Consider the following 21595-nt stretch of genomic DNA (forward strand, 5'->3'; position numbering starts at 1 on the left):
AAATAACAACTTTAAAAAAAGTTTTAATTTCTAAAAAGATTTGTAACAAAATATAACAAAATATATTTAGCACTATAGGCCTTTCAATGCTATATCAATAGTGCTAGTTGAAGCGCAGTTATGCAAAAAAAATTATTTGTGTTACAAAAATATGACTTTTAATCAGTTAAGATATTGTTTCTATTAATTAATATTGTCTAATGATTTTTAAACAGGAAGTGCTAGTTAAAAGTGTCATGCTTTTGTTTTTGCAAATGACTTTTTTTTTTTTTTTTAACATCTTCGCTTCCAACAAGGCTGCAAGCAGCCACTAATTAAAGTTGGAAGTTACAGAAAGAGAAAAGATGAAGATTGTAGAGCAAGATAACGATTGGCGGACAACTTAAAGGATTGCAAATTATATGAATCAGGAAAACAGGATGAAGGAAGCGAACTTTTATGTGAAAATACTTTTTTATCACTGTTAAGTTCAAGAAAAGGATAAAGCTTGAAAAACGGTTTCATTATTTTATTATTTTTAAATTGGCAGCCATACACATAGTTGTCAAATCTGTCTGTTGAATGGCTGGTTCTTTAACTTTAAATGACCATATGTACGATTTCTCAAATTAACACCTCATAAATAAAATATCGGACAAAATATAAAAATAAATATTTTAAGAGCTAATAAGATTTATTATTTGATATTTTAACTGTTAATGTGATAGTATACGTAGTTTATAAATATATTAAAACAATTATTTCAAATACCATATTTAGCATTATTGTAAAGTTTTTTTGAAAGATGTTTTCTTTGAGTAAGGAAAATTTCTTTAATCATCTTTGAAGCTACCTTAGCAATTCGACCACTTCCAACTTCTCTTTTTAGAGATCCATTCTCCAATTTTACGATTTTATCGTAAGCAGTTGATCTGGGTAAACCCCATTCCATAAACTGCTTAGCAACAAACGCTTTTCCTTTTTCTTGAATTTTTTGGAAAAAAATTTCCCTTATTTTTTCGAGGTCCTTTACTTTGACCATTTTATTTTTAATATTTAAATAATATTTTTAACTTAACTAAATTAAATTTAAATAGATTTCAAAATCCTCTTTCAAATAAGTATAAAGGTTTTTTGCGTGCATGAAATAAATTACATAATAAATGCAATTAAAATTTTTCCGAAATTTTATTTATTGAGTGATATTCGTTTTTCCAGTGTATGTTAGTTGATCATTACACCATAAACATTTAAATAATGAATGACATTCTTCCTGTTACAAGTGTGACTTTAACTAGAAATATTGCACAAGTAGTCATATTTAAAGTTGCAGAACCAGCCATTCAACAAACAGATTTGACAACCATGTATATTGTTGCTAACGTAGAAATAATAAAATAATGGAACAGTTTTTCCATTATTTTATTATTATTTATTATATATACATATTTCAAAGTAATTCTGCTAATAGCAACAAAACCTTAATTGATTAAAATTTAATTTTTCGTAACACAAATAAATTTTTTTTAATATAACAGCAATTTAACTAGCACTACTGCTAAAACATTGAAAGGCCTTTAGTGCTAAATATATTTTGTAATATTGTAAATTTTGTAATGTAAAAACTTTTTTTGAAGTTGTTATTTTGCTTGAAATAATTTTTAATTTCAGAATATTAATTTATTTAAGGCCTTCTTTACCCTATATATATTTACATTAAGGTTTATTTATAATATTTTATTATTATTTAGGGTATAAAAGTATATAGAGTTATAAGCTCTGTTATCAAACTTTTTTATTTTATTGTTACAATGATACCAACAAGTTAATAAATTTAAATATTTAAACTGTTTATATAAAACTTACACCTATTAGGTAGGTACGTGCGTATTTGGCTTTTTACGGCACCGATTTCAAAGTCAAAAACTGTGACCTTTTTTTTCTTAGCGTGCTCGAAGTCGGTGTGGTAAAGCTGTATTTATTTGTCCTTTTTTTAAGAATTTTATATCAGCTTAGACTTTATTAAAAAAGCAGAATGTTTTATCTTGAATAAGTTATGGTTTTTTTTTTACTAGTAATAAATTTTTCAGTTTTTTTATTGGTATTTAAAATTTCGTTCCTGTTCTGACACTGCATTGATATTGAAGGCATGTTGGTACATATTTGAAATTATACTGTCAACTGTATAGATCTATTTTTTATGTGCCTGCCATATTTCATTAAAAAATATTCATGACAACATACCATATTGTTTGACCCAGTGGAGGTAACATTTCCACCTCTTTTAGTGTTACTGTTACTGTTACACTTTATAAAACTGTTACTGCTATTGTTATTGTTACTTTTTGTTATAAATTCTGTTTTTTTTTTACAGTTACCAGTGATTTTCATTCGGTTTTAAAATTTCGTTTCTGTTCCGGAGGTGCATTAATATTGAAGGCATGTTGGTACATATTTAAAATTTTTCAGGCAATTGTATAGATCTATTTTCTATGTGCCTGCCAAATTTCATCAAAAAATATTCATGACCACATACCCTATTTTTACGCGCAATGGAGGTATGTATTTCCACTTCCGTTACATAGCGTTTGGGGGAAGGGCGGTTTTTGACAGTGGAGAATTCAGTATTTTTGATTTTTTATTCATTATAATGATATATTTTATAAGAATTGTTATACAAACTTTTTTTTTAATAGCCTTTTACTACTAAGAATATTTGCGTTTTCTTTTTTTATAATTGTTAAATGATTTACAAAAAAACTGACAAGTATAATTAAGGTGGTTATACATTAATTTTTTTTTTGATGGCTAACTCTTTTCCTCCACCAAAATTAGTTTAAAGGCGACATTCTGCAAAATAAAATTTAAGATGCTAAAATTAAAATTATATAACACTATTTTATGATGATTCTGCATAAAAATCATTAAAAATAAAAACAGCATTTTCTCAGCTTTTTCCATACCCATAATATACCATATAGTCACTTTAAGCTATACATGATATATAAAAATTATACATATATTTAAAAATTTTTTTTATAGATAAATGGTAATTTTAAAATTATTTAATTATGAATAATAGCCGACCCAATTAAATAGTAGTATTATGATTGTTGAATTTGATTTAGTGCATCATGGGACATCACAAGAAAACAAATCTATTTTATGGTAAAGCTAAAACTTATTTAGCTTGTAATTTTCCAATACCAGCTCGTTTTAATATTGGATATAGAAATGGACATGTACTGCATATATTTGCAACTAACAACGATTCATATAAAGTAACTGTAGAACTAATCGGTAAGTATTTTAACATCAAAATTTGTATAAGTCAGATTCATCAACTAGTTAGACATCAAAAGTCTTTGTAAACCATTTTTCAAAAAATTTGAAACCATTTGTTGACATCTGCAGCATGCTCTTTACATACAAAATAACAACAACTGCTGCGGCACAAACATCGCAATCAATCTTATCTCCTTTATCTCGTCCTACTTTAAAAACCTCTTCTCATGAACCACTATCCAGTTTAAGAGCTTACCAGTTGAGTCTTAGAAAAAAGGTTATGAGAAAGAGGTTAACCATTTTGGTAAACAAAATGGCAATTACGAAGAGAAAGCATAAAGAGGATATTAAAGGTTTAAGAGATAAGGCAAAGGCTAGACCATACAGATTTAAATATCTAAATCAAGTTATTACTCGAAAGGAAAAGATAATTTCTCAACTTAGTAAAAAATTAAAAGAAAAGTTTTCAAATTTACAGTTAAAAAAACTTCAAAATCAAATTTTTTGATTGAAACAACAATTGACATCCATGCGAAGAAAGTTTTCTTATCAAAAGGCAATGTTAAACCAACAACTTGCTGAAATAAATTTTGCAATTCTTGTACTGCAAAATGATATTCTGAATTTACAGGAAGAGTTGAAGGAAATTCAGCAAGTAACACAAAACACCAGAAATGAAAAATGCTACTCAGCAGATATTTGGAGACTTATATATGACATGCTTGTGTGCCAAGTTCCTACACAACGTGTGCCATTTCTGCTTCGTAAAATTGGGGAACATACTGGCTATCGATTTAGTAAAACTCCACATCGTTCAACTGGAGTACAAATGATGCGTGAGCTTGGTGTGCTTTCAGACTTACAGGCTGCTGAAAAAGCTTTTACAACAAAAGATCTGACACTTGGTTTTGATGCAACAACCCAGGAGGTTGTTCATGTAAATGCTGTGTACTTGAAAACGGAATCAGTATGTATGGTTGTAGCTATTGATCAACTTCCTGGAGGTACAGCTTATGACTATCAGACATTGTTGTAAAGCTAAACAAACTTTGCTACAAAGATGCAAAAGGTACTCTAACTAATCTAAACCATTCTTATACTTTAATATATTTAGTTTTCTGAATAAAATTTCCAGTTAAAATAAAATATTATATTTAGTGCATGTTTTTATATCACATTCTTCTTGCAATTGCCAAAATGAGCTTTTTTATGATATTAATAGGTGGTCCAAAAGGTTTTGTAACCTTTTTGGACCAACACGAGTTGCCCAGAGGATTGCTACCATGCTATAGAGGCAACAGACTACATATGGTTTTTCTCACTGGTTTTTCTGGTATTTTGATCCATTATTATGCCATATTGAAGATATTTCTGTGTTCTGGCTTGGTGTTGAGCGGAGGTCTGCGAAATAGTTTATTTCAAGAATTTACATCTGAAACAGGTATCTTTTTTTTTTTTATACCTGTTCAGTTCATTTGATAAAGTGCTACACAATATTATAGGCTATAGTATTAGTTACAAATATAGTTACAAATACAAATCACAAATAGTAATGACATTTGCAAGATTAATGGGGAGTAAAGACTATTATAAACAAAGATTATTCTTTGTTACTAATTAACTTTTTCACCTTAGGTATCCGTGAGTTGTGTGTTTTAGCTTTAATTGGAAAGCTACTTTTTGGTCCTTGGATGACAAAATTTTATATTGCACCAGGTACGGGACTTGACTACATATCTGGCATTCAGGTAGTAAAAGATGTTCGGAACACTCTTATTGAGAGCAGCAAGAATCCTTTATCTCTACTTAAACGAAAAACTGATTTCTTTAGTAATGATATTGAAGAAGTAGTTTTTGATTCAATAATCAGCTTATTCCCAGTAACTGATGAAATGAGTAAAGCATTAGCTGACTGCCTTAATGCAGTCATAAGTGTCTTTGACAGGCAGTACAAACGGCAATTTGAAATGAGTTCCAATAACCACCTTAAAGACCAGACTAAGTCAGCTTGGCTTCACAACATTGATTCAAAAGAACTTATGGGTATGTTTAGCGCTGCAAAGCACCAAATGCCACTCTTTGTTTTCTTTCTTCAAAACTTCGTGCTTGCAAAAATAAAACAACTGCTCTTCTAAGCAAAAAGCCAAAAGATATTCAAAACAAGTTGATTATATGAGCTATCTCTAATGCCAGAAAAAAGTAGTTTACAAATGTACAATGTCATAATGACCTTGAGTTTAGAATTGATAAAACGAATGGCAAATAAAATTCAGAAAAAAACAAACAAAGAACATAAAAATGTAGAAAAAATATGCAAAAATAAGCTTGCTGCAAAGCTTCAAATGCCACTCTTTGTTTTCTTTCTTCAAAACTTCGTGCTTGCAAAAATAAAACAACTGCTCTGCTATGCAAAAAGCCAAATGATATTTAAAATAAGTTGATTATATGAGCTATCTCTAATGCCAGAAAAAAGTAGTTTACAAATGTACAATGTCATAATGACCTTGAGTTTAGAATTGATAAAACGAATGGCAAATAAAATTCAGAAAAAAACAAACAAAGAACATAAAAATGTAGAAAAAATATGCAAAAATAAGCTTGCTGCAAAGCTTCAAATGCCACTCTTTGTTTTCTTTCTTCAAAACTTCGTGCTTGCAAAAATAAAACAACTGCTCTGCTATGCAAAAAGCCAAATGATATTTAAAATAAGTTGATATTATGGGCTATCTCTAATGCCAGAAAAAAGTGGTTTACAAATATACAATGTCATAATGACCTGAAGTTAGAATTGATAAAACGAATGGCAGATAAAACTCAGAAAAAAGAAAACAAAGAACATAGAAATGTAGAAAAAATATTAAAAAATTGCATGCCTGATCAGGTAAAAGAAATGTTTCCTGACCTAGAAAATAATGAGGCCTCAGAAATTGAAGAAATTCTTATTGGAGCATCTATTGGAAGAAGTATTTGCCACATGTGGTTCGATAATGCCACTAACACTCAGGATGTATATTAAGGCAGAATTGTTGGCGTTAAAAAGAAGAAAAGTGATGTATATATATAGTTTCTTATTGGTGATGTATATGTGATGTATATAAGTGATGTATATGTGATGTATATAAGTCATAAGATGTATATAAGTGATGTATATATATAGTTTCTTATTGGAAACCAAAAGAGAATGAAGATGATGATGGTGTTGAGTATGAAGTGAGCAAACATCAACTTTCTGCAGACATAATAAGTGGTGATATGTTGATAAAATAATAAAAATGTGTAATAAGGTATATGTTATTTTAAATAATAGTTTGTCTTATAAACTTGCATTAACAGATATTATTTGCAGATAGTAGGTTAATCTTTAATTTTTATGAAAAATTTTACAGTGCCTAATGTATATCACATTCTCTACCCTTCCCTTTTTTTAAGATAATGAAAAGATTTATAATTATTTAATTTGTTTTTATGTATACATATATGTATATACATATATGTATATAGAAATGTAAGTTTAGGTAGTCGGTAAGTTATCGATCCAACAACCAGGGTTGACCTGGTTGCAACGAGCTATGGGAAACCAAAGCTTATTAACTATTTGACATAAGCAAATTGGCTGGCTCATATCAATTAATGTTAATCATAATGATGGCTACACATTCTTTCTACCCAGAAAGACAGACTTTTGCTTGCATGGATTGAGAGATGTTAGTGTTTAGTTACAATAAATCAGTACACTCTAGACAAATGGCGTATGCCATTACCAGATAGTTACACGAACACAATATAACTTATAATCAAATCTATTATATTTCAGGTTAAAAAGTATCGATGGGTCTACTTTTATCGATTTTTCTGTTTGCTAATGGAAAATGTGTTATGTATCAGGAGTTAAGTGATTTTGAGTTTTTTTTTAAGTAAGGAAATCATTCTCATCTTCTCTAATTTGTAATGGGTTTTTCAGTTATTGTGCTAAATATCTAATATAATTTCATTTATCTTTTATTGCAAGGTTTTGACTATGATGGCAGCTTGCTACTGTAGATGTTTATCTTAAAGACCTCAAGATTATATTTATTAATTCAGTAAAAACAGTTACATGTTAATTAATTATACATTAGTTAATTGTTAGCTTTAATTTTTTTTTAATTTTATATATCTGATATATTTTATCTATCATTGCAAGGTTACACAACACGATAAAAACTACACGATTGCTTCGATCGATGTTGATCTTTTTCATATCAAGATTAAACCGGTTCATATTTTTTTAGAGATTGATTATGTTTATTAATGCAATAATAACTGTTATATATTTATTTATTATCCGCGACATAAGGCATTCTTATTAAATAGGTATAGCGATATTAATTTAAGGGGTTTACTTTGTTTTAGATATCATTGGATGTGGTTTCGTTTGCGTACTAAAGAATCGACTCTTTCTAGCTATGGATGTCACAGTTTTGTTTGCTTCAAAAACTAGGCTTTCTTCAAAGCCGCAATTCTGTTAAAAACCTTACTAAGTAAAAAAGAAAATATTTTTTTTTTTTTTTACTAAGTAATGTTTTTAAGGAAGGGAAAATGAAGGAAAGCCGTGGTGGACATGCCCCTAAAAAATCTAGCCTTGGTGCATATTTAATAAAATAAATACATATACCCTTAACCATAAATATATATATATATATATATATATATATATATATATATATATATATATATATATATATATATATATATATATATATATATATATATATATATATATATATATATATATATATATAATTATTGTAAATATCGCAAAAATATGCAATATTTTTTTTATTCATGTTTTATAAAATTTTGTTATAAATTTCACAATTACGTTTTAATCATTAAAAATATTTTTTTATTTTAATTCGAAACTTTTAAATAAAGTTTTTAAATTATTTTGCACATTTCACTATGCAAAATCATGCGCAAATTAACAATAATTCTATTACAAAGCTGCCGTTAGCCGAACGCGAGATTTATAAGTAAGTTGCATTTTTCTTAAGCAATGCTTCATAAAAAATAATGTTACTTAAATGAGCATGACTTTTTTTGTAATTATTCTTTTTACATAAAGTTTTCACCATTTTATTACAAATTCAAAGCTCTATCGAACCAAATATAAAAGTTACATAAATAAATGGTTTGAAATTTTTGCACACGTACCTACACCTATGCTTTCACAATGTTTCAATATTGTTAACTCATCGTTCTTTTGATGTCAAATGCAAAGGTGAAATCCTTAAGGAGAAGTCTATTACACAAATATTCAAAATACACAACTATTATTTAAACAATGCCACACACCCATTTATTGAAAGCCTTTCTCATGTTACTTGTAGATTCCGGGTAAATACAAGAAAGTTATTTTGAGATTATTACTTTTTGGTTCTGGAAATTGTAACCCAAATAAAATTGTATGTACAAAATTATGTATATTCTTGCGATAATTCATGAGATGATTTACTTTTTGAATAAAGAAGGCTAGAAAGAAGTTTTAAAATGTTATTAGATACCTCCTTTCCTCAAAAAATTATATATCTATCGTACGATTGCGACGTATTACCGTAATACGTCGTAAACGTAAAAGTTTAGTTCGTATTTGGGTTGCAATATTAGTTTCTTTATTTTAGCCTACTTATTTGAGTTATTTGAGTTGGGTTACGACAAATAGGGTGTTCGAATTTTCGTCTGACTTTTTTTTCCCGTGCACTTTATGAAGTCAAACGATAATACTTCGGTATTTGAACTTATGCATTCTAAAGTCCACCAGAACAAATAAGTTCCTGCAGCTTTACTTTGATGTTAGAAAAAAACACTCAAGAGTATTACGTAGTTTCAGGGGGTTTTATGGGTTGTTTTAAAGCACTTTTAAAAAAAAATGAAATTAGTTCATATTAGGTTTTTGCAGTAGCGTTAAAAATTAAAACAAAATTTTAGACCAGAATGTTATATTCTTTCTATTGAAACATTTTATTTAACTTTTTATTTTTAGCATAAGCTGTTTAATACCCCTACCATATAAGATGTTAAAAACATTTATTTGCATGATTTTTTAATAAATAGTTTGTTTGACATTTACATTAAGGATCACGTCTTTAGCGTAAAATCTTACAGTAAGAACGGTAAATGCAAGAAAAACATCAATGTAAAAAAAAAAAACACAAAAAAAAGCGAGTTTTACCGGACAAAAAACAATAAAAATTTGCTAAAACGATTTTTTATTAAAACATAAAAAAAGAATTACTCAAAGGAATCGCTACATAGTTTTAATCATTAGGTATTTTAATTATTTAACAAAAAAAATTAGTGAAACTCGGTTTTTAAATAGAGTCACTTTATTAAAAGCATATGCTTCTTTTCTTGTTTAGAATCATAACACGACATCGATTTTTTTACACTTATTAACCTTGTTTAAACGGAAAGCTCGACACTAGGGTGTTTGATTTCCGACAATTTTTTAAAAATAGTTACGTTACAGGAGCGGATTGAGGCTGTAGCAAGTGTAGCAAATGCTACAGTCAGTTTTTTTTCTCTCTCTCTCTTTTTTTTTTTACATACATTTTTTTTTTTCATGCAAAAGAGAAAAGTAATTTAAATAAGATATGCAGGTTACCAGTAATCAAAATGCGGCGCTTCAAAAATTTATTCAAAACTCTATCTAAGCCAAGTTGACTATGTTACGGAAATATTTTAATTGGAGAAATAAAATGCTTCACTGAAAAACCCATGATTTTATCGGGTTTGTCTCCCATGCCCATACATTTTTAAAAGAATGTCAAACATTTCGCAGCGTATCAACTTAAATTGAACTGGAAGTTAAATAAAATGGCAAATCGACTGTAGCAACTGTAGCAAAAGTCAATTTGTCATATTTTGAAACAACTCTTTACATACCCCCGATAATTTTTTTATATATTGAGCCTATTTACCGGCAATCTTTTTATTAACTAGGAGGTCTAACGTAGTGACTAAAAGTCATCAAGCGAAAACCTGTAGCAGAAAAAAAAATTGTGTAGCAAACACAGAAATTCCGTGAAATATCCACTCTCCGTTAGTAAAACTTTTTTTAATTAAGTGGGTAGCAAACATTAAAGGAAGAGGTTTTATAATTATAAAGACTAAATTTAATAGCACCGTCTGTTGGTTTATTTATTTAGCCTATTATGAAAATGGTGAAATTTTTTTATGTTTATGAAAAATGGTGAAATGTATTTGGTGCTGTTCTACGAGTTATTTATCATTGAAGAAGTCAAACGATTTAAAGAGAAGGAGAACACGTTGGACAGAATGTTTACCTTATTGCGAATTTTAAAACGTCTAGCAACACTTTATTATATGATCTGATTGACATCAAAACTTCAAAAAGGTTAAACTAAAATGCACAATTTTCCTCTCTGATAAAATTTTTTGTTTATTCTAAAATTGCAAGGAACCTTCTACTACTTTTTTTTAATTTGGAAGTTTCTATTAGGAAATTACTAGTATTATTCTCTGTGACAAGGTGTATGTTACAAAAATATTATTGTATCAGGAAGTTGCTGGTTTTGGAAAACCAATGATATAAATTCTCCTTTGAAAAATTTTGTAATACTAACATAAATCAATGTAATAAACATCTTTCTGTGTTATTGACGCATTCCCGATCAAGATGGAAAGACTAGTATTTAAAGAATCTGCACGAATATTATTAATCTTCCAAAGTTAAAAGCTCAGCTCTATTTAAAAATTACGATACAGTTTTATTAGACAATTCCCATAATTGTCTAATAAAACTGTATCAAAGGAACTTTCTACTACTTTTTTTTTTTAACTTCTACTAGGAACTATAGTTCCCTTTGACAAGGTGTATGTTACAAAAATATTATTGTATCAGGAAGCTGCTGTTTTTAGAAAACCATTGATATAAATTCTCTTTCGAAAAGTAGATGTTATGATAGCTTGTAATACAAGTCATATGTTTGATGGTCCTAAATTTTTTTTTTTCAAATGTTGTGAAAACCTGTAAACATATAAATTCCTAATTTTTATGTGATCAAATTCATTTAACTTTAAAAACAGTAAGAAAGTCAAATAGCAATGCAAAGGCAATTAAATGTGATAAAAATCTAACTTTAACATTTAATGAAAAACCTTGGTTAACTACAGATAGAATTCTTTTGTTGTTTGACTTTTGTCTACATTATCGAAATCATACAAAATAATTTGCTCAAAAAGCAAAACCTTTTTCTTCTGATTATACTTACAATGTTCTTCTTAATCTAAAAAGTGTGGGCATATATTTTAGGTTCAATAATGATTAAAAAGCTCCCTCAGAGATGTAAATGATAAACAAAGAAAGTTTATTTTGGATTTTGGCGATACAGCATTATGCATAAATAAAATCGGAAAATAGGCATAAAATATCAACACACACCACGAGGCATTTTGCAAATTATTCACGTGAAGAAATGATCTGGCTGATTAAAACGATATTAAGTAAAACACTTTTGTTACAAATATATTACGTTAGGAAACTTTGTTACAGAACTACTTGAAACAGAATTTAGAAATTTAAGAAAAGTATCGTTAGACATATTTTTTTAATGTTCTTCGAAACCAAAGAAGTCTCTTGTTTACATTAACATATATTTTGGAATTATGATTTGCTTAACGAATATGAAATTTTGCCAGTATAATGTTTTATTTTTTTAAACTTTGGTCAATATCCAAAATGATTTGAAATAGGTGGATTGAAATGTCCTTTTGACAATATTGTTCAATGTCTTTTCTTCAATTTGATTAAAGATAAAGTTTATTTGACTTCCATATTCAATACTTTTATGCTTTAATGCATTACTTAATTGAAATGTGTTATCGACACTTTCATATATTCATATAAAAAAAAACTGAAAACTTTCTACACCCAAATCAAACAAAAAACTATGTTGTTTTAAACAAAGAACGACCATATTAAGTTTGTCTTGTTAGATTGACATTTATTCATTAACACTTTTGTTTTTATTATTTGCTGACATTTGTTGATTGTATCGTTGTTAATTGTAATATGCCTGAAGTTTGCTATTTTAGGATTTTAGAAGCATTCCTTATTTAATTAAAGCAATATATTTTTATTGAAACGTTTATTTACTATTTTTTATTTGATTTGAAACCTGTTTCTTTTTTTCATTATTTGATAAAAAGTTTATTGTAATGAAGTAATGAAGCATGTTATTAAAAATATAAAAATATTTATAAATTGTTTTTATAAATTTATATAAATCATTGAAGTGTCTATTTTAATTTTCAGATATTTTATATGGTAAGCCATTAAATAAAGTATGTGTTTTAAAACAAATTTTAATTAAATAAAAAAATTGAATTTTAAACAAATTTTGATTAAATTTGTCGTTTTCATTTTCAAATATCAACCTCCAACTTTTTTGCAGACCAAAACATTTTAATAACCACAAAGATTTTGTTAATTTAAATATATAGATAAATTTATATGATAATGTTTTGTGTATTATTTGGCATAAATACATTGACTGGCAATAGGAATACAAAGAACTAAATTTACACACATCGACTGAGGAAAAGGGTTCGTTTAGGGTTTTAGTCATGATTAAAATCCATAAAAAAACAAGCAAACTATCATTTCCTTAAAAAGTATTCAGTTTAACTAGATAGTTTTGACGTCGCGTAAATCAGGTAACGTTCTTCCGCTCTAAACGGACGAAAGTAGAAAGCAGTGGTAGGGGACCTCATGTATTACTACAAGCCATTGTATATCCAAGGCATCCCTATCAATGAAATTTATTTCATTATGTCTGCAAATTTAGCTCTTTTAAACCAGCATATCGGCATATGTAGATCATATAGTACAGTCGGCAAACTTGAACTTTTCGTACTGTCGGCAAATGTTTACACATTTGCAAACAGTACGAGGACCTTTTTTTTTTTTTACACCAAAAAATATTTATGGCATTTTTGCTAAAGTCAATCAAAATCCTGGATCCGCCCCTGCGTTACATGTATAACGGGGTAAATAATGGGCCAAAAAAAAGTCTGTAAATATTTCAAAATTTTAACATGTCATCTTGAAAAAATAGCGTTTATCACACTTTTTTCGACTTTAAATTTGAATAACTTTAAATAATTAATTTTATGTTACGTTCTTTGATGTATATATCAAAAGTTATTAGATGAACATTTGGTGAAATTTTCAGAAAACTTGGTTTATCTCTAGCGGTCGCTGTATTAAAATATAAAGCTATAAAACCTTTTATTTTTTTAAATCTTAAAAAAAATTCAATTAAGTTTCAATTAGGCTAATTTTAGGGTTCAGCTTTTCGTAAGAATAATAATCAATAAAGAAGATACTAGTTATATAAGAAATACTATAAAGTATTAATTAGCTTTGATTTTGAATAGGATGGATTTTGCTTTCTGTGTTGTTTAACAACTTGCAAAATAAATTGTCGCTGTTCTTCATTTTGCGCACACTCACGGAAATCACCAATAAGTGTGATTCCTCGTTCGGCGCAATCATTTTTAATAAAATCACCGTTTAACAAAACTTTCTGTGGTTCGATAATCTCGGAAGAACTTCCACTCTTGTGGATTCACCTAGAGCCATTCATGGTTGTTTATAAGTCCTAATAAATCAAAAAAAAACTAACACGGTGGACCAATTAAAAAATAAAGAAAGGTTGAAGAATTTAATGTCGGAAGTTTTGGTTTCCCAAATTAAAAATGTTTTTGGTCTTGGGGTAGAAAATAATTTCTTTGCCATTATTGTTCAGGTAAATTCTGACAACTTTTCATTAAATAAAGATAAAATAACAAGCTCTTCTGTTAAATACCAAAGGTGACGGTTAATTGACGAAATCACAGCGGTGCAACATCTGAATCTCCTTCTTGATACCAGTTCATTGCAACAAAAAATTTCAAATCATCAACTGAAGCAAATACGGAAATCCTCGAGCGGAGAAATTGCATCGAATAAAAAAGACTAATAAACTTAGCTATGCTGTGGATCAAAATTTGCTTATCATCGGTCATAATAAATTTATCAGAAAAGAGTTCTATTTTAAAAAAATATATATATATGTAATGTGACATAAATCTCACATTGTAAATTGCACCTGGTTTGTGAATTTTGAATATTCAGTCCTTTGATAGTTTTCCCCCAAGGAAGATAATAGTTAATTCAATTAATTCAAGATAATCTTGAGTTAATTGAATTAACTATTATCTTTTGATTATAACTATTCGTGGAAATAATTTCACTTCGAGGCATTGGTAAGCCTATTAAAAATATTTAATCAAGCCAGAACTAAATTCGCTTGATTAAATATTTTTGATTTGGTGTCAGTAGGCCATTCAAAAATTAAAGTTTAAGTAATTAATATCGGTTCTTAAAAATTCGGCTTGGAAATGTTTAAAATTGGGTTTATCTGGACTCTTGCCATCTCCTCATAATGCGGTAAATGCATGTTTGAGGTGTAGCTCATTATGATGATGGCGACATGCTAACCATAGGAGAAGTCTCTTTAACTCAATTTCAATTAATGTTGCTGCTCCTTTTTTATTACCTGTGTTGCTTGCTGTTGCATCAAAGCATATTACAACAATGTTTTCTAGAATGTTCCAATCATGCCATATTTTGTTATAATGAAAAACGTGTAGCAGTTCTTATTAGCGGATCTCTAACGGGTACTTATTTATTTATATTCTATTAAATCCTATGCATATTTTTTATTTTTGTTTTCAAAGAAAAAATGTTAAAAGTATAAAATATACATAGGGTTTAAAAAAATAAATAAGTACTCGTTAAGAGATCCGCTAATAAGAACTGCTACACGTTCTTTATTATGAGTTATGTCCAAATGAAAAAACTTCGAATCCCAGTGCAAAATGGCCTTTTTAGATTTGTTTATCTCCCAGTCAGCTTTAATTAACAGAACAATATTCTTCAGCATATAATGTTTTTAAAGATGCACAGTTGATACTGACATGGAGATATCATATATATATGATATGTCCATGTCGATATTCGATATAGTGGATTGAAATAGAAGCTGTTGACGAACTGATAAACAAAATCTCTGTATCTTTTTAATCTTCTTCGTCAGCGCTTTTAACTAATATACTGACTTCAAAGGCACTAAATTTTTAACCTTGAAAAAATGGTTGACCTTCTCCAAAAATCTATGCTTAGACAATCCTCTTGACATTCTAAAAATTTTGAAACACCTACATTGATGCTACCTGTCTTGTGATACTCTTGCTACTGTTTTGATCTTCATAAAATGCCCAATCTTATTTCCATTTTGGTCTGCGTGATATTAATAACTGTTCATATGCTGAAATGTTGCAAAATTGCTCAAGTTCATTACAAAATCTGACAATTTTTTCTTTTCCAGATTTAACATATCAACTTGCTTGATCAATTTTATTTATTTTCAACTTTTTGCCCAACAATTTGATAAGCAATGAAAGACAAGAGTTATCTGATCGAATTGGTACTCCAGCTATTTCCCAAACTACATAAAGCTTACTAAAAACAAGTTTAAAAATATCTCTTGCAGAAGTCTAGCTTTTTGAATATAAATGTAAATGAGAGTATCTACCTAGTTCATTTTTTTTTGTTAGTAGGCGACTGAAGCTTGATAATTTATTGGTTTTAGGGTATCCAATTAACCAATCTTAATTATTTTTCTAAGGTTCATCGGTTTAATAAAATATTCGCACATCCAATAAACTAGTTTTAAAATTATTTTTAAAATTTCAATTTTGCTAATTGATATATCAACCAACTTTTTAAAATTAAGTTTATGAAATTTATATACAAACAGATAGATGTTTATTTTGCAAACTATTTAATCACGCAACGAGTTTTAGTGGTCAATTATGCTCAAAACTTAAATTTTGCATTTTATTTAAAGTATTAAGTTTTTTAAAGCATTTAAGGAATTTTTTAACAAAAAAATATGTTGAAAAAATTAAATTTTATAATATGGCGACCTCTAGAAATTAACCAATTTTTTTGAAAATTCAAATCATCCGATAACCTTTATTATATACACCAAGTAATATAATATGAAACTAAATTATTTTTTAAGTAATTTAAACTTAAAGTTGAAAAAAGGCTAAAAAACGGTATTTTTTCAAGATAGCGACCTCTAGATGATATTTAAAATTTTGAAAAATTTACTTATTTTTGGCCCATTATTTACCTCGTTATGCATGTAACTTGACTATTTTCGAAAAATTGTAAGAAATGAAACACCCTACTTAACACTAATTAGTGTAACACATTGTAAGTTACCGTGTTTAGTTCATCAATGTTTTTCTTGCATTTACCTTTTAATTTTGACATTTTTTTTTTTTGTAAAAGCTTTAAATTTTTGTAAAAATTTTAAATAGTGCGTACGACTTAATCTTAGTGTATACGTTTTATTACGTATTTAAAATTGTATTTCAAAGTTGTAATACGTATTTTTTTCGTATTTTAAAATTCTTTGCTTTTTGCAACAAAAATATTTTTTTGTAACAAAAAAATGTAACACAATTCGTAAATAATTTTTTAATACATCGCTCAAAAGGAGATGAAGAGGGGAAAAATGTTTGCGACTTTGTAAAGATTTGTTGTATAATCAATCTAGTTAACAGTGAAATAAAAGAGCAACAGAAAAAAGATTATTCTTCATTTTACACAATATAGTAATTTACACTATGTTTAAAGTGAACACAACAGTATTAAAAATATAAAATGTCAAGTAATTCAATACCAATATACAATCTTTTAGAAACAGATGAAAATGATAATACATTAGTTAGAATTAGTTACTCTCAAGTCTCTATATTTTTCAATGGAGCGAGAGAGTAAGAATAAAAATGCCCCTCGTAGATAATGTAAAATATCTAATTGCCTGAGTGGTATGCCTATTAAAACATTAAAAAAATTTCATTAAATCATTGAACCATTTTCATCATTTCCTGCTGATGATGACAATGTCTAAAAAAAGCCAGACGCGTACAAGAAATACATTTATAGAACTTAAATGGGTTTTTCTAAATACTCGTTTGAACCGTTATTAGAAGTTTATTTATTTTAAATTGGCATGTGCAACAAACTAAGTTATTAAAAAAAATATATTAAACCAATTTTTTTCTCAGAACCAAGTTTTTTCTCATAACCAAGTTTTTTATATTACAATACTATATAATCACAATATTTTATTTATAATCACAATATTTTATTTATAATCACAATATTTTATTTATAATCACAATATTTTATTTATAATCACAATATTTTATATATAATCACAATATTTTATTTGTAATCACAATATTTTATTTATAATCACAATATTTTATCTATAATCACAATATTTTATTTATAATCACAATACATGATACACAGTACTGTAGTTTAATATTTTAAATCACAGTTTCTGTATTTTAAGATCACAAAACATTTTGTTAGAAAAAAACAAAAAAGATTACTTTTTTCTTTATAGCATCTTTTTTAATATTTTTAACAAACTGTGAAAAATTATCTTTTCTTAAATTAAATTTAACAACATGGCTGCCAAAAATAACAAAACAGCTGCCAAAGTTTTCAATGTCAGTTAGGATTTCTTTTCGCTCCAAATATCAGTTGCCATTAATATTCGCTATACGGAAGCATTTGTACGCGGCAAACATAACATGGCACATAAACATTTTTAATTTTAAAGAATTTGATTGTTTACGAAATGAGAAAAAAAAATACTGTTTGGTGGTCACATTTAAAATATTGTAAGTTCCAAAAAGATACAATATTGCGAGTTCCATGAATTATATTCCTTTGTGCCATATAATTTAGCTCTTCCAATCTTGTCAAACAACTCATTGCCATGCGAATTTAAATAATTTTTTTTTTAAATCATAGTTTTAATAATATCAAGTACAAATTCTATTTTAACTTTACAGTTAGGTAAGAACCATAAAAAAACTTAAATCTAATTAAAGTGAGGTGTCTATTTATCTATATACTCTAGGCAGACACTTTTAGAAACTGTTTTTTCAAATGATGTTGACTTTCTTTGCTAACTTGCAAATGGTATCTTACCATAAAAAGTAAATATATATATATATATTTTTTAATTTTACTTGGTTTTTCAAATCCTTTAACATTACAGTAAATTCAGTAGCAGAATTGTAGCAAGTTCAAGTTCTTTTGTACTGTGTAATAAAAAACATTAGCTTGACTGAGAACAAAAAAATCCAATTTCATCAACTTTGTTATTTAAAAAGTTTAATATCACTTAGAAAAAATTATCGACCTAAAAAGAATGATCATTGTGGCTTATATAACTTAAGCACTCTTATGATTGCTTGAAGTATAGCTGTAGTATTGCGTATAGCTGAAGTATTGCGTAGGAAAATATTCATAAGTTTCAAGGTTTAGCTAGTCAACAACCTATTTTTTAACAATTTTTATAACAATTTGTATTTTAACGCATTGTTATTGATCTAATAAACCTTATTTTTTATTTAGTTATATAATTGGTAACTTCAAACCGATAAAATCTTTAGTTAAAATATTATAACTTTTATCACATTCTATATTTGACATATGGTTTAATTTTACAACTTTTAATTCAATGACTCAAGACTTAATGAATATAGTCAATTCAACAAAGTAATTTTACAAGCAAACTGTTGTATGTGAAAGTATTATTTTAAAGTCCATTAACAACTGTCAACGGTAGAATCCAAATAACCAATGAAACATTCAAAATCTAGAAACTCACTTCATAACTCTTATTCTTAATCTTTCTCTCACATAAGAAATGAAAATCTTTCTATAAGATTTATCTCACATAACAAACAAAAACCTTTCTATAAGGTTTCTCTCACATTAGAAATGAAACGCTTTCTATAAGCTTTCTATCACATAACAAACAAAAATCTGTCGATAAGCTTTCTCTCACATAACAAACGAAAATTGTTCTATAAGCTTACTCTCACAAAAGAAATGAAAATCTTTCTATAAGATTTCACTAACATAACAAACGGAAATCTTTCTATAAGCTTTCTCTAACATAAGAAATAAAAATCTTTCTAAAAGCTATCTCTCACATAAAACACGAAAATCTTTCTATAAGCTTTATCTCACTTAAGAAATGAAAATCTTGCTATAAAAATTCTCTAACATAACAAACGAAAATCTTTCTATAAGCTTTCTCTCAAAAAACAAACGAACACCTTTCTATAAGCTTTCTCTCACATAACAAACGAAAGTCTTTCTATAAGCTTTCACTCACATAACAAACAAAAATCATTCTATACGCTTTCTCTCACATAAGAAATAAAAATCTTTCTATAAGCTTTCTCTCACACAACAAACGAAAATCTTCCTATAAGCTTTCTTTCATACAAGAAACTAAAAACTTTCTATAAGCTTTCTCTCACATAGGAAATAAAAATCTTTCTATAAGCTTTCTCTCACATAACAAACAAAAATCATTCTATAAGCTTACTCTCACATGAGAAATGAAAATCTTTCTATAAGATTTCACTCACATAACAAACGGAAATCTTTCTATAAGCTTTCTCTAACATAAGAAATAAAAATCTTTCTAAAAGCAGTCTCTCACATAAAACACGAGAATCTTACTATAAGCTTTCTCTCACTTAAGAAATGAAAATCTTGCAATAAGCTTTTTCTCACATAACAAACGACAATTTTTCTATAAGCTTTCTCTTACAAAAAAAATGAAAATCTTTCTATAAGTTTTCTCTCACAAAACAAACGAAAACCTTTTTATAAGCTTTCTCTCACATAACAAACGAAAACCTTTCTATAAGCTTTCACTCACATAACAAACAAAAATCATTCTATACGCTTTCTCTCACATAAGAAATAAAAATCTTTCTATAAGCTTTCTCTCACATAACAAACAAAAATCATTCTATAAGCTTACTCTCACATGAGAAATGAAAATCTTTCTATAAGATTTCACTCACATAACAAACGGAAATCTTTCTATAAGCTTTCTCTAACATAAGAAATAAAAATCTTTCTAAAAGCAGTCTCTCACATAAAACACGAGAATCTTACTATAAGCTTTCTCTCACTTAAGAAATGAAAATCTTGCAATAAGCTTTTTCTCACATAACAAACGACAATTTTTCTATAAGCTTTCTCTTACAAAAAAAATGAAAATCTTTCTATAAGTTTTCTCTCACAAAACAAACGAAAACCTTTTTATAAGCTTTCTCTCACATAACAAACGAAAATCTTTCTATAAACATTCTTTCACATAAGAAAGAAAATCTTTCAATAAGCTTTCTCTCAAATAAGAAATAAAAACCTTTTTATAAACTTTCTCTCACATAACAAACGAAAATATTTCTATAGGCTTCCAATCACATTACAAAAAAAAATCTTTTTATAATCTTTCTCTCACATATAAAATAAAAATCTTTTTATAGGCTTTCTCCCACATAACAAACAAAAATCTTTCTATAAGGAATGAAATCATTCTATAAACTTTTTCTCACATAACAAAACAAAATAACAAACATAATCTTGCTATAAGCTTATAACAAGCACATAACAAACGAAAATCTTTCTATTTGCCTTATCTTAGATGAAAAATAAAAAATCTTTATTTAAGATTTCTCTCACTTAACAACCGAATGTCATTTTAAAATTTTTCTCTCACATAACATACGAAAATCTTTCAATAAGTTTTCTCTCTCACATAACAAACGAAGATCTTTCTATAACCATCCTCTCACTTAAGAAATGAAAATCTTTCAATAAGGTTTCTCTCACATAACAAACGAAAATCTTTCTATAAACATTCTTTCACATAAGAAAGAAAATCTTTCAATAAGCTTTCTCTCAAATAAGAAATAAAAATCTTTTTATAAGCTTTCTCTCACATAACAAACGAAAATATTTCTATAGGCATCCAATCACATTACAAACAAAAATCTTTTTATAATCTTTCTCTCACATATGAAATAAAAATCTTTTTATAGGCTTTCTCCCACATAACAAACAAAAATCTTTCTATAAACTTTCTTTCACATAAAAAATGAAAATCTTTCTTTAAGCTGTCTCTCACACAACAAACAAAAATCTTTCTATAGCCTTTCTCTTATATATGATACAAAAAACTTTCTAAAAGCTTTCTATCACATTACAAACGAAAATCTTTCTATAAGCTTTTTCTTACAAAACCAAACGAAAGTCTTTTTATAAGTTTTCTCTCACATAACAAACGAAAATCTTTCTATAACCTTTCTCTTATATATG

Source organism: Hydra vulgaris, chromosome 01 (genome assembly GCF_038396675.1).
Source record: "Hydra vulgaris chromosome 01, alternate assembly HydraT2T_AEP".
Classification (NCBI taxonomy): Eukaryota; Metazoa; Cnidaria; class Hydrozoa; order Anthoathecata; family Hydridae; genus Hydra; species Hydra vulgaris.